Source organism: Acinonyx jubatus, chromosome A2 (assembly GCF_027475565.1).
Source record: "Acinonyx jubatus isolate Ajub_Pintada_27869175 chromosome A2, VMU_Ajub_asm_v1.0, whole genome shotgun sequence".
In the NCBI taxonomy this organism is placed as follows: domain Eukaryota; kingdom Metazoa; phylum Chordata; class Mammalia; order Carnivora; family Felidae; genus Acinonyx; species Acinonyx jubatus.
The window spans coordinates 31,788,032-31,802,607 of record NC_069383.1 but is presented as its reverse complement, the minus strand read 5'-3'; the positions used below and the strand labels follow the sequence as shown (position 1 = coordinate 31,802,607).

Sequence of the window (14,576 nt, the reverse complement as noted above, 5' to 3'; positions counted from 1 at the left end):
TATAACCTTTGTAAATTATAATCCACATTATAATTTATGAAAGTTATAACTTTTCAACCTTCATAATGAAAAGTCTAATGTTTGTGATCATGCTTCCTAAATTTGCATTCATCAGCTTTATCTTAAACCAAGGACAGGAACGAATCTTGACAAAATGCTTGATGGGTTCTTTACTTTTTTGAGTAAAACTCAACATATGCAGTAAGAGTGTCTTTTACTAGGCTTCATCATGAAAAAAAGGATTTGATAACCTTGTGAGACTGTAATCCAGGCTAGCCATTACTCAGAGTTTTAAATTTCAAATATCAAACCAATAGCCACTGCTTATATTGTGGAACAATGTTAACATTGCAGTCATGATCATTTCTTCAGTGAAAGTTTTCTGGATTTCCTTATGGGTAGATTTCTTTCAATAAACATCTCAAAAATGTACCTTTTGAATTATCTAATTCTTATGTATATTATGGCTTAAGAAAACTCCCAAGCCAATGAGACTCAGTTACAATTTATCATAAATACTAAATTAGCACCTTTTATTTCAAGTGTTTGTCATAAAACGAGACAAGATTCTTTCCACAAGATCAGGGAAACACATAAAGCACGTTTTTCAAAGAGTTTTCATGTGTTCAGACCTATCAATTGGTTTAGGAAGGAGTCTGCTATCCCACATCACCTCTTAGCAGTTGAAGGATGTGGCATAAGGAGTCTGTACTTGGAGAGAATACATCAACACTACATCATTGAAGGAGTGTTTATTATTATTATTATTATATTTTTTATTTTTTAAAATTTACAAACAAGTTAGCATATAGTACAACAGTGATTTCAGGAGTAGATTCCTTAGTGCCCCTTACCCATTTGGCCCATCTGTCCCCCCTCCCACAACCTCTCCAGTAACTCTCAGTTTGTTCTCCATATTTATGAGTCTCTTCTGTTTTGTCCTCCTCCCTGTTTTTATATTATTTTTGTTTCCCTTCCCTTATGTTCATGTGTTTTGTGTCTTAAAGTCCTCTATGAGTGAAGTCATATGATTTTTGTCTTTCTATGACTAATTTCACTTAGCATAATACCCTCCAGTTCCATCCACATAGTTGCAAACGGCAAGATTTTATTCTTTTTTATTGCCACGTAGTACTCCATTGTATGTATATGTATGTGTATATATATGTGTGTGTGTGTATATATATATATATTTATATACACGCATATACACCACATCTTCTTTATCCATTCATCCATCTGTGGACATTTGGGATCTTTCCATACTTTGGCTATTGATAGTGCCGCTATAAACATGGGGGTGCATGTATCCCTTCGAAACAGCGCACCTGTATCCCGTGGATAAATGCCTAGTAGCACAATTGCTGGGTCGTAGGGTAGTTCTATTTTTAGTTTTTTAAGGAACTTCCATACTGTTTTCCAGAGTGGCTGCACCAGCTTGCATTCCCATGAAGGAGTGTTTATTATTAAGGGACAATCATAGAGATACAGATCATTGGCCATCAGGTAATCATGAGGCATATTAAAGTAAATCTCAGGATATTATAGCCAGAGTTTAGGGCAAGTGGCCTGAGAAGACTATAGAATGTCCAGTGGTATTTGATGTGTATTGTGCAGATTTATGGCAGTTAGCCCAGAGTAACTTTGTACCAACAAAACAGTTTCAACACTTTAATTCACTTATTCATGTATTTATTCTACAAGCATTATGGTTATACAAGTTATGTAAATGAAATTTAAATAAAGTTTCTGAAGGCCTGCATAACCCCTTCCATTTCTTTTCAGTCTCTATTAGAAATTATAGTGTAAACACAAAGACTTATTTTGACTTTTTAATGAAACATATATTTTTTATCTTAAGCTCTTTAATACTTTCTTTTTACTAAAAACCTCATCCATATTGAAATAAAACACTTAACTCTTAGTAAAATCATGATTATTAAAAACACTCTAAAATTGTTTTTAAAGACCAAAACTTAAGACATCTGTCAGATATATTACACAAATGCAAACATTAAGCTGGATAGTTTGAACACTGAAATTTAACCATGTAAATGCACTGATGTTATAGAACAAGACAAATAGGAACAATTACTATATTTGATATTGATTGTTTTAAAATTTCTACTTTTGAAGGTTTGTATAATATTTTTTTGGAGCATTTGGTGATCATAAGTCAGGTAAAATAGTTGGATGAAGATAAAACATAATATTTTTGTTCTCAGAATAATTGCTGAGCTTTTGTGTTTATTTCTAACTGACCAAAATAAACTTTTCAGATATATAAGTGATGGATTTTTTCTGTATTCTATTTTTATGACCAGTCTCCAACTCTAAATGAAAAAAAAATACATATACATAGTCTCCATAATATAAAATTAAAAAATATTTAAAAAAAATTTTAAGGTTTATTCATTTTTCAAAGACAGAGACAGTGGAGGGGGGAGGGGCAGAGAGACAGGGAGACACAGAATCCAAAGTAGGCTCCAGGCTCTGAGCTGTCAACACAGAGCCCATTGTGGGGCTCAAACTTACGGACTGTTTGGTCATGATCTGAGCTGAAGTCAGACACTTAACCCACTGAGCCACTCAGGCGCCCTGAATAAAAATTTTTTAGACACTATTTTCCTTTTATTGGAGTGAGAGGGAGAGAGAGAGAGAGAGAGAGAAAGAGCGAGCGAGCGCACAAAAAGGAAAAGGACAGAGGGAGAGAGAGTGAAGGCTGCAGGGAGGAGAGAATCTTAAGCAGGCTCCATGCTGAGAGTGGAACCTGATGTGGGGCTTGATCCCATTACCCTGGGATCATGACCTGAGCTGGAATCAAGAGTCAGATGTTCAACCAACTATTTTTATTTTAAAAGCCTAAAGCTGGAATGATTTGAAGTTAGGTTTAAGATATAAGTATAGTGATATAGAAGAAGCTGGTAATTTAGGAAGAGAATAATGGTAACTTTAAAAAAATCAGGACAGTGGAAGTAGTTGGGAATTTTTGGCTGACCATAGTTATATTTATTTTAGTTTTCTGTTTATTATTTCAAGAAGAAATCCTTTATCTTTCCTACAGATTGTATGGCCAACAGTTTGTGGACTATGTCAGATATCATAAGTAAATGTAGACCATAATATTTAGTTTGTGGTAATTGATACAATTACTCAATTTAGTAGCTTTACACTTATAAACATTAAGAATATGTACAAACTGAACTTATATCCTTCCATTCAAATTTTCTATAATATGAATCAAAAGTTTTCATAATATTGAACATTCAGTAACTTACTAATATTACTATGTAGGATATACATATATATAAAATGGATATAATACTATTATTTAACAACATTACTACTAAGAAATTTAGTGAGAAAATCTTTTTACACCATTAAAAATAGAAAATGAAATATTTAAAAATTGTTTAAAATTCTATTCCATGTATATTTTATAATGCAATATAAAATTATTACAAAATAAAAATATGTATTCTTATGTAATAATATATATATTTCTGTTATTTCTTACCCCTTCCTTGGAGCTATTTCTGACAGTATTACTTAAGCATAGGTTAAATAGAAATGTTTCAAATTTTAATGGGCATAAGAATCAGCTGGGATTGTTGTTAAAAATGAAGATTCTGATTTAGTATGTTAATGTTTTCTATTGTTGTGTGACTAATTGCCACAGACTCATGGCTCAGAGCAACACGTATTTATTATCTCACAGTCTCTGTGGGTCAGGATTATGAGTGTGAATTATCTGACTCTTCTGCTCAGGGTCCCAACAGGCTGAAATGAAGGTGTTGCCAGGGGCTACAATATCATAGAAAGCTCTGGATCCTCTTTAAGGCTCATTGGTTGTTGCAGAATTCATTTCCATTTGGTTTTAGAACCAGGAACCTCAGCTTCTAAAGGCTTCCTACCATATCCTGCCTGTGGTTTTCCTTACAGGACAGTGTGTTTCTTTAAGGCAAATAGGAATTCATCTCTGCTTCTTCAAATCTCTGATTTTTCTGGTTCTTTGAATGTACTTCTTTGGTGAAAATTGTTTGAACCACACATTTAATTGATTTCATGTTTAGGTCATACTTGAATATGCTTTTAAAAATTTACTTTAAGGCTTTATTTACTTTATTATTTACTTTATTTATTATTTACTTTAAGACTGTATTATGATTATGAATTCTAAAAGAGAATATAGCTGAAAAATAACAAGAGTTTCTAAAATACAATTTCAACACTGCACTCAGAAACAAATCCAATGAAAGAAAAAAAATGATCATTTAAAGAAATTATCGGTGCTATATTATAAGCTCAAATTGTGAAAAAATGCTCAAAGTTCACAAAAAGGGATACATGAATGTTGACAAATATTATACATTGAGCATTGGAAATCTTGAGGCTATTCTTGAAGATTCTCAACAAATTGGGGGTTTTGAAACATGCTAATAAAATAACAAAGTATGTTTGAATCCTTAGAAATAGTAATAATATGAACCCCAAATAAGGCAGTGGCAATATAATATGACTTTTTCGATTAGTGACAGAAATGTATGATTTCTGTGACTTCTTTTTTATGCTCAACACATCACTGTTTAAATATGAGAGTAAAGCATATCCATGGTAAAACAGGACAGAAAGTATGAGTTCAAATTACAGAATGCTGTACATGGGAGACTGATGCTGGCTGTTCAGTGAGAATATTGAATGTTAATTAGGAATACTTCAGTATGTAAACAGTATGTAAATATGCTATGTATAATTCATTGAGGTTCTCCTGGATGATTTTTGAAGTCAGAACTAAAGAATAAGAAAAAAAGCAAACTACTTGAGAGAAGTTAAAAAGAGTGAGTGTGTGAGGGTATAGGTTTGGAAAAGACCTTCCAGGAAGAGGAAACAGTACAAAGACCTTGAGCAAAGCAAATAGTACATACAAAGATCTTGACCTTCCAGTAAGAGGAAACAGTACATACAAAGACCTTCAGCAAAGCAGTATAAGCAAAGACTTTGTCATACAAAGGTGACACATGTGTGCATATGTGAAGTTCATTATGCCTGATCTTTGAAGGTCATAAATAGCTGTAATGATTAACAGAAACCAAAAATCATGTATAGAAGGATTATATATAAAATTTTCTATTTTGATTTTCAAAATAAATGACATGCTTGTATGAGGATGAGTGGCAATCTAGATGCAAATTAGAGATTTTTGTTTGGACACAAGTTCTATAGAAACAATATGTGATTTTGCTGGTGAAGGCAAGCAAGCAGACAGACATACATATACTGCTCTAAAAATATTGGGCTATAGTTACAACAGAACAGTATCCAAATACGGAGAACATATTCTCTGTGACTTTTTGTTTGACATTCTGCTGATGGCACATTATATCCTGAAGTAGGTGCCACACAGAAAGAGAAAATTGGCAGATATTCTCTAAGCAGATTTTCCCAGGCTTTGGAGGGTTCATGTGAAGAATAAGTTAAGGCAGCTGTGAAAGTTTGGCCTGAAGAAGAAATGGTAAATCAGAGACATTATTGTATTACACAATATCTGGGAAACATTCATTTGGAAGATCATTTATGTAGGGTGTTTTCATAATTTAGAACTAGGAACAATGGGCAAACATATTTTCACTCCAAATAATAAAGGACTTTTCTGGGAATAATAGTATTCCAAATAAAGGAATCCTCTCCACCATACACTTCCTGCCATGGACTCATTTTAGGGGAGACTGATGCACATTTCTTAAGTTTGCTGTATGAAGAATTTCTTCATTGAGGTGGAGATTGGATTCTATGACCCTTCTGTCACTAAGAGGCTGTGATTGTGTTTCTTGTACTGTCTTCCACTTTGTTAATGCTACACTGCTAAGAGACTAAAAGCCTGAGGTGGTTTTAAATTGCTTGTCCAGATGCTAGTTTCTGATACTCAGTCAGAACACTAGCTGACTGTGGTTGTTGACTTGGTTTTCTGTTCAGATGAAAGTCTTGAATTTGATGTTAGGGTTATCTCTGTTGGGGACCCTCAGGCACATGACAACATTTTAATAACATGAAAGATAAAGATGACAGTAATTACCCTTTTGTGAACTAGAGAGCACCCACCATCCTGTGTGTCAAGGTAAACATCATTAGAAAACTATCCCTAACAATACGTGATGTGCATTTATCGTCCTAGCTTTATATGAATTTCACATAGGTTAGAGTGGCACTCTATTTGGTATTTTAACATTTTGGAGATATTGATTATATGAAAAGTTGTCCTTCCTTGTAATAATTTTCTTATTACTTAATAGTCTGTTCTCTTTTTCTGTTCTCATACATGACATTAGACATTTAGTGCTTACAGTATAACATGGTGCCCAAAACACTTTTTTTTGTTATGAAAATAAACACACACATATACCCACATGTGTATGTGTATATATACATGTATATATGCACATATATATGTACACACATATATATATGTACACATACACACATTCAACCTCAATCTCTCACATAATATGCACACACATCTTCCTTCTTTTCTTAGCGTTTGGTTTCTGACTTCATCTTTTATTGGAAATACTTTAAGTTTTAATTATTCAAACCATTATACTAAAGTATCAAACATTGGAGTTATAGGTCAAGCATATTTTGGAATCTGTACCTCAGTGTTTAGTCATGGACCTATTGAGTGAATTAAGTTGGGGCATGTAACAGGCTGCTGTGGTTCTGGACATGGTATCATGTATGATGTAGCAAATTAAAACAATTGTATATTGGTGATATACCCTGGTGATGACCAACTACAGTTACCAAAATTACTCAGAATAATAACATTTGACACTTTATTTCACATTCCTTGAGTATTGTTTTATGTTCTGGAGTTTGGTTTTACTTTGTATTCTCGTGCCAATATTAAATTGTCTATAATTTAAGATATTGAAGCCTGAATAAGAAATATTTATATGTATTGGTTAGTTTTAGCCTAACCCCTCCCCTCCATGAACAACTAATTTCTGAACTATCCTCTTTAGAAAGGAACTCCCAGGGCGCCTGGGTGGCGCAGTCGGTTAAGCGTCCGACTTCAGCTCAGGTCACGATCTCGCGGTCCGTGGGTTCGAGCCCGCATCGGGCTCTGGGCTGATGGCTCAGAGCCTGGAGCCTGCTTCCAATTCTGTGTCTCCCTCTCTCTCTGCCCCTCCCCCGTTCATGCTCTGTCTCTCTCTGTCTCAAAAATAAATAAACGTTAAAAAAAAATTTAGAAAGGCACTCCCCTCTGGATGTATTCAAATGATTTTATTTAGAAGTTTACAATGCAGAATAAGCTACTCTAAGTATTTCTGCTCATATGATACTTAGTCAATCCGTGAGGATATGCCAGTGTAATGAATCATATAAATCATTTCTCTGGTTGGTGAAATGAGTGTTCATGGTGTGTGAATTGTGAGAAATAGTGTATAGGAATTCCTACCCTTGTAAGAACATGGTTGTAAGGATGTATCCAGCCTACAACCAGCACCATTTGGAATGATGCCCTGGGTTTGTTATTTCAAACTGGTTTTATGTCCAGAAACTGACTCAGAGGATACCTTCTCACATGACTCTGTATAAATGCTGAGCTGAATTTTACCTCCAGAATATGGCTGTACCTGCCTTGAATGAATTTTTCATACAAGGTGCTGTTACAGTTTCCAAAGAACAAAGGGCTGTGACTGCAGTGAGATTAGAGAAGACCTGCTATCAATATATTTTGGATCAGTTTGTTCCTAAAGATATGTGTGGTAGTATTCCATGTGAGAATTGCAATTGTAACATTATACGTGGTAGATTGTCAGTGGGGAGGCCAATATTCATTACCCACCTCTGTAGAATGGACTGATATTTACCAAAAGGAACATATTAAGTGTGAATCATCAAACTGGATTAAGCTCATATGCAGTAGACTGAAGTATCACAGAGTATTTCCAGTGTAGATTGTTCTGGACATCATTCAAAAGATGAAAATACAGCATGTTTGTGATCTTTCCTTAGTCAGTAACCCACCCCAAGTCACTGAAAGTTGGTTGTTTTACTAACAGTATAATAAATTTGACATATAACTTAAATGTGCTTGATGTAAAATTTTCTAAGTTCCTGAATCAACTTTTCTCATTTAGTATTCTTATGTTGTTAGATACTAGATATGTAATAAGGGGGTTTGCTTTAGAAGAAAAACAAAACAAAGTAAAACAATGACAAAAAAGGATCCACCCACTCCAGGACCAAAAAACAAAACTAAACTAAAAAATACAAATCCATGAATCACCACAACTTGTTGTAACACAATGATACCATTATGTAAACTAACTTCCAATGGTAAAACAAATTATTATTTTCTGTTGCTTCGCTTAAATGTATAAGTAGTGCTTTGTTAGGGCAGTTGTTTTTGGTATCTCATATTTCACAAGTTAGAAGTGTCTGTGGTTGACTTGGTGAAGCTTAGCAAAGATTTTGCCTTCCAGGAAGGATTTGTTGCCCCAGCTGTTGGGAGCATTGTCTGTAGATATCCTTCATCCTTCAGCTCCCTGGAGCAATTGCCACAGGTTCAGGGAGCTACTTTGCTGAAGTACTGCCTTTCCCTGTGCAGCCCACCATCAGGTGATTCATAGGAGAGATAATAAAGGTTCGGTCATTTGAAACCAACCCAGGACAATTCTGAGGAGCCATGCTTACCCCAGAGGTTCCCATGGAGCCAGAGGAGGCCGTTACTAGCTGTCACTGCATTTCCACTTGTTCACCTGCTCACATATGCTCTTCTTCTCTCTTCTATAGCTGTTGATCCCAAAGGCATTCCCTTATAGACATTCTGCACATTGAATTGCATCTCAAATTCTACTCTTGGAGAACTCAACCCAGGACATTGTTCTTTTGTTTGTTTCATCTAGTGTCTTAGTTTAAAGAAGTGTCCCTGTGTGTTATGCTTCAGCAATAAGAAGTATGTACATATGTAGTTTTCTTGAATTAATGTATCTTCTGTATTCTTGAGAGAGCTAAATTAGAGCATGCACAATAATAATTTTACAGATAATTACAGTGACATGAAGTTTGAATATTTGTCTTCTTAAATAAATGTATGAAGATGTTTATTCTTCCTCAAACATACTTTTTAATTATTTTCCCCAAAATATAAAAATTTTAAAAGTTCAAATCATTTACACTGGATTAAAAACCACTGGAAACACTTGTTAAAATGTAGATGCTGGAAACCCACTGAGATAAAACAAATCAGCCCAACAAATGATGCTTTAGGAGACATATAGACAGGGGATTCTGAGGTACTAAAATACTGAATAGCATATGGAAACTTCTGAGAGATGTTCTCTGCTTTGTGTGGTGAGCTATAACAGAAGGGAGACTGTACGGCAATCCTGGATGCTCATAGTCAACTCCGTATTGTTCCTTCAGTAAAGATTATTATATAAGAAGGACACTTTATTTTTAAAAATTTTTTTAACGTTTATTTATTTTTGAGACAGAAAGAGACAGATCATGAACGGGGGAGGGTCAGAGAGAGAGGGAGACACAGAATCTGAAACAGGCTCCAGGCTCTGAGCTGTCAGCACAGAGCCCGACGCAGGGCTCGAACTAACGGACCCGCAAGATCGTGACCTGAGCCGAAGTCGGACGCTTAACCGACTGAGCCACCCAGGCGCCCCAAATTTCCACTTTTAAAATAAGTAGGACTTACAGTGTGGATTGGAGAATGGAAAGAGACTTCAGAAATTTTATTGAAAACATTTTTTTAAACATACTATTTCTTTACTGTGTGTTTATTGATGCTCTGCTGAGTCTACTTGCAGTACATGCTGGCTCCTGAAGAAGCAATTAATAGACTATTCTAAAGGTAAAATACACTTCCAGTTTTATATAAAAGATGTAATCAGTGATTTATGTAAAAACTTGTTCTGTTGATAAAAGTGGTTACATGACCCAGTTTACTTCCTCCCAGAGAGAAATAATTATACATAAATAAGACATAAAATAATAAAAATGGCCTTCTATTTATAGAATATTCTGAAGAGAAGTGAAATTACAATGTAATACCTATATGTATAAAGACATATAGTAGTTTATATTAACATAAAGTATTGGGTAGTTTATTATTATGAATAATGATTCCATTAGCATCCCAAAACGTTTCTTTCATTTGTTAATTGCTTTTTAGTGAAGAAATTGTGCTTAAAGTCTAATCAAACAATTTGTGGTTTCAGTTTTATTTTCTCTTGTTTTTTTCTTCTATGAAAAGTAATGAAAACATGTCAATCAAACTCTCATCATTCTTTAAATATTTGTAGAAACTCATTGTTCCTTTTAGTCTGTTTATCTCAAAGCTTATGAGCTGTAAATATTTTTTTCATTTTTCTCATTGGTACACTTTTCTTTCTGAAACAATTCCTTTGATATTTTTATGAATCTCTCTAGTTTACTTTAATATACACTTCAGAATGAGAAACTGTACTTCTATTCCTGGTGTGAAGAGCTGTCAACATCTCTCTGTGCTCGTCTTGCGTGACACGCCTCTTCTTTTCTAGAAGAGCAACAACTCCATCTAGATTTTAAACAAATAGGAGTCTTGGGCTTTTGGTTGACGAGCTTAGAATAATAGGTCATATTTTCCCTCACAGTTAGCTGTTGTAGCTTAATATTGATTATAAAATGTAACTTTATTATATGCCCATTACATTATAAGCCCTAAATCAATTACTAATATAGAGGAAAAATGAGTTGTTACTAATTAACCAACAATGGAGGTAAAATGGTATAAAAATTATTTGTTAATCAAGAGTGTTAAGAAAAAGAAGGTAAAAGGATCAAAAAAGAGATGGGATGTATAGATCGTAAATGGCAAGATGACAGACTTAATCCCAAGCATGTAAATAATCATGTTAAGTTTAAATAATCTATAACAACTGGAAGTCAGAGGTTGCCAATTCAATTTTTAAAAAAAACATAGATCCAGGGGTACCTGGGTGGCTCAGTCAGTTAGGCATCTGACTTGGCTCAGGAAGATATGATGGTTACAGGAAACCAAATGTTAAGATCAAGAAACAAAAGTATGGTAAAGATATACCATGTTAACACCAATCAGAATAAATCTGGAATGTTTTTTCTCATATCCAACAAAGTAGATTTCAGAACAAAAAAAACATCACCAGTGATAGAGGACATAACCATTATTACGTATATCATGTATATTGAAGCCTGCATATACAGAAAGCAAAATCTCACATATATGCAAAGAGAAATAAGTAAATCCTCATTAAGAGTTAGAATTTGTATCACTCTTCCCTCAATGATTAATAGGACAAGTAGGCAGAAAATTTAATCTTTTAATGTTTTTTTAATTTATTTTTAAGAGACAGAGTGGGAGCAGGGCAAGGGCAGAGAGACAGGGAGACAAAGAATCAAAAGCATGCTCCAGGTGATATGACTTGAGCCGAAGTTGGATGCTTAACCGACTGAGCCACCCAGGAACCCCAGTAGACAGAAAAATTAATAACAAACTATAAAAGACTTGAGCGGCCATACAAATTCCAGTATATTTTAAAGGAATAATTTCATACAAAGCATATTCTTTGACTACAGTAGAATTCAACCAGAAATTAGTAAAAACAAAACAAAACAAAAAACTAGAAAATCCCCAAATATTAGGAAAATAAACAGTACATTTTAGATAACCCAAAAGTTGAAAAAGAAAAAAAAATGATGGAATTAAGGAAAATATGAAATAAATGAATATAAAAGTATACATTAAAATATTGTGGGATATATCAAAAGCAGTACTTAGAGGGAAATTTGTAACACTAAACACCTCAGGTTCTATATGATGGAATTTGGAAATAAAGAGTAAATTAAACCCAATAAAGAGAAAGAAGAAAATAAAGATGCGAGGAGAATCAATGAGATAGAAAAAAGGAAACCAGTAGGAACTCCAATAAACCCAACTGAATGAAACAAAAGGCCTATATATTGAATGGGAAGAAGTAGAATTCTCATTACTTGTAGATGGCATGTTCATCTATGTAGGAGATCTTATGGACTTACTCTAATAAGCTTAGCAAAGTTACAAAATGCATTATAATTTAATAAAAATTCTATGTGTACAACCAATGAAAAATTAAATATTGAAATAAAAATGTTCACAATAGCATCAAAAATATTCAATACTTTATGATGTGTCTTAAAACAATGCATAATACCTTCATGGTGAAGTTTACTAGGCATTATTGAGAAAATCTTTAAGTATATCTAAATAGAGAGATACACTGTGTTCATTAATTGGAATATTAATTATTGTTAAGATGTTATTTTTCTTCAAATTAATCTATAGATTCAAGTGAATTCCAATTAAAATTCCAAAAATGTGCTATTTTGTAGAAACTGGCAAGCTGATTCTAAATTCATATAGGACTGCAAATGTTCTGGAATAGTCAAAACAACTTTGAAAATGAATTCAGTTATAGTGTAAAGCTTATTAAAAACTATAGTAATCAAGAAGTGTGTTTTTCACAAAATAGAAAAATGGATTAATGGAACAATAGAGAGCCAGAAAATAGAGTTGCACCTATATGGAGATCCATACCCTCATGAACTGATTTTTGGCAAAGATACAAAGGCATTCCCATGGAGAAAGGGTAGTTTTTTAAACAAATGGTCCTGGAAAAATTGACTGTCTGTGTCACTGGCTGTCCTTTACTGTCTGTGCTGGTTTCACCATATCCACCTGATTTCTTTCCTCGGAGTGCCATTCTACTTGACCCTCAGACCGCTTTTTATATCCATATTAATTGCTTTATTTCATTCAGTGTAATGGCTTCAAATGTCATCCATCCATGATGGTGATTCTCAAATGTATACATCTTCAGACACACATATCTACCTGGCATCTCTAGTTTGATGATGAACAGGCATAATCAGTATAACAAATTGAAAACCAAATGCCTGATCATGCCCCTAAAACTGCACTAACTGGTCTGTTGCAACCCTATTTAATATTCCAAATTTATGTCCATTAGACTATACAGTGTATGAGGACACATGTTATTATGTTATTGCTACAGGTCATCATCAAGAGAGAGTATAACAATATTTGTGAATAAACAATTTGGCTTTATAGAACTTTTCCTTCCATCTAATATTTATCCTATTCATACTGATCTAAAGAAAATTTTCTTCCAAAGAATTTAGAACTCATACAAGCAACAGAGTAGGTCTAGTTTGTCTCTGTAGTTGATTTGTGTTATACCTATTGCAAATATTATTTCAGAGTTGTTCCATATAATAAATGACTTCTTGATATCTGTTTATGATGTAGTAATATAATTAAGGTTGACTATATTAAATTTTCTGTATCGTTTATTGCTATTCACCTGTGTATAATAAATTGTAGTAAAATACTCTTAACATTGGAGAAATAATTGTTTACTGGAACACTTTTGGCCTACATCAGAATTTAAAAAGGGATGCTTCTTTGTTTTTTAAAAATTGACATTTGTTCTGCTGATAAAACTGAAATTTATTTTTCATTAATATCTACTTTTTAATGGTAAAATTAACTTTTCCTGATTTTTTTTGATATCCTCTTCTCAGATGGCATTCAGACTTTATAAGGCTATCTTGAAAATAAAACTCTTCTAAAAATTCTTTTTAAAAGAGATATGAGTTTTTACATGTGTAGCATATTTGATCTAGTATATCATGGATGGAAAAGACCAATGGATGTATTCTATATCTGAAAAAAATTTTTAAAAATCTCTTCACAAAATTAGAATTTAACTTTTTTAATGGAATACAGTGAAATGTTTAATTAAATACAGGTAAGTTGAAGATCAAATTTTAGTTTTGTCACTTTTAGTTCATATCCTTAGGATATGACATCTGCTGAAAACCTAAAATTAAATCTCTGGCGATGTAGATAACGTTAACTTTTAGCTGAGGGGCAAATGACTTGAGAAATTGACTGTATGATCCCTTAGGTAGAAAGTACAATTATTTTGAGAGTTTGAGTGAGACAGTGAAGATGCTCTATTCCAAATTTAATGAATTCACTCAACAGTTAGATTTCTTTTTCTTCTAAAAGTTGGCTCTGGAAATAGAGAAACTTACCAAAGTGACTAAACTCAGAGTCTACATTATTTATAGTTTTTTTGAGTGAAAGAAAAAAAAAGTAATAAAGCTCTCCCTATTTTTTAATTTTATTGCATGAATAGGGTGTAGAACTGTCTGAAATTTTTTACAGTTTGTAAAAAACCTAAATAGTACCATAAGCCCTGGCAAATTACTTAAGTAATCAGAAAGATAGGTATCTAGTTAATGGATTGTGTGAGATTTTTCCCTCCTTTTCCTTATATCATTTTGTTACTGTCATTGCCAGCTTTATGAGGGAGTAGAGGGAGGAGATAGTTGGTTAAGTGTTTAATAGTGAATTGTCTTTACATTTCACTCCTTTTAAAATCAGGCTGCATCTCATACATTTATAATGGGCTGTATTTTCTTGATTCAAATGGTATAACAGTTTTTTTTTAAAACCAATATTTCTCTACATCTCTACA

At 33.3% G+C, this 14,576-nt stretch overlaps 1 long non-coding RNA gene across 1 annotated transcript in view; it reads left to right on the top strand.

Moving 5' to 3' along the window:
• LOC128314731 (uncharacterized) overlaps positions 1 to 14,576 on the top strand; it is a 307,891-nt gene that overhangs the window by 151,648 nt on the left and 141,667 nt on the right. The gene's annotated exons all lie outside the window — the stretch shown is intronic.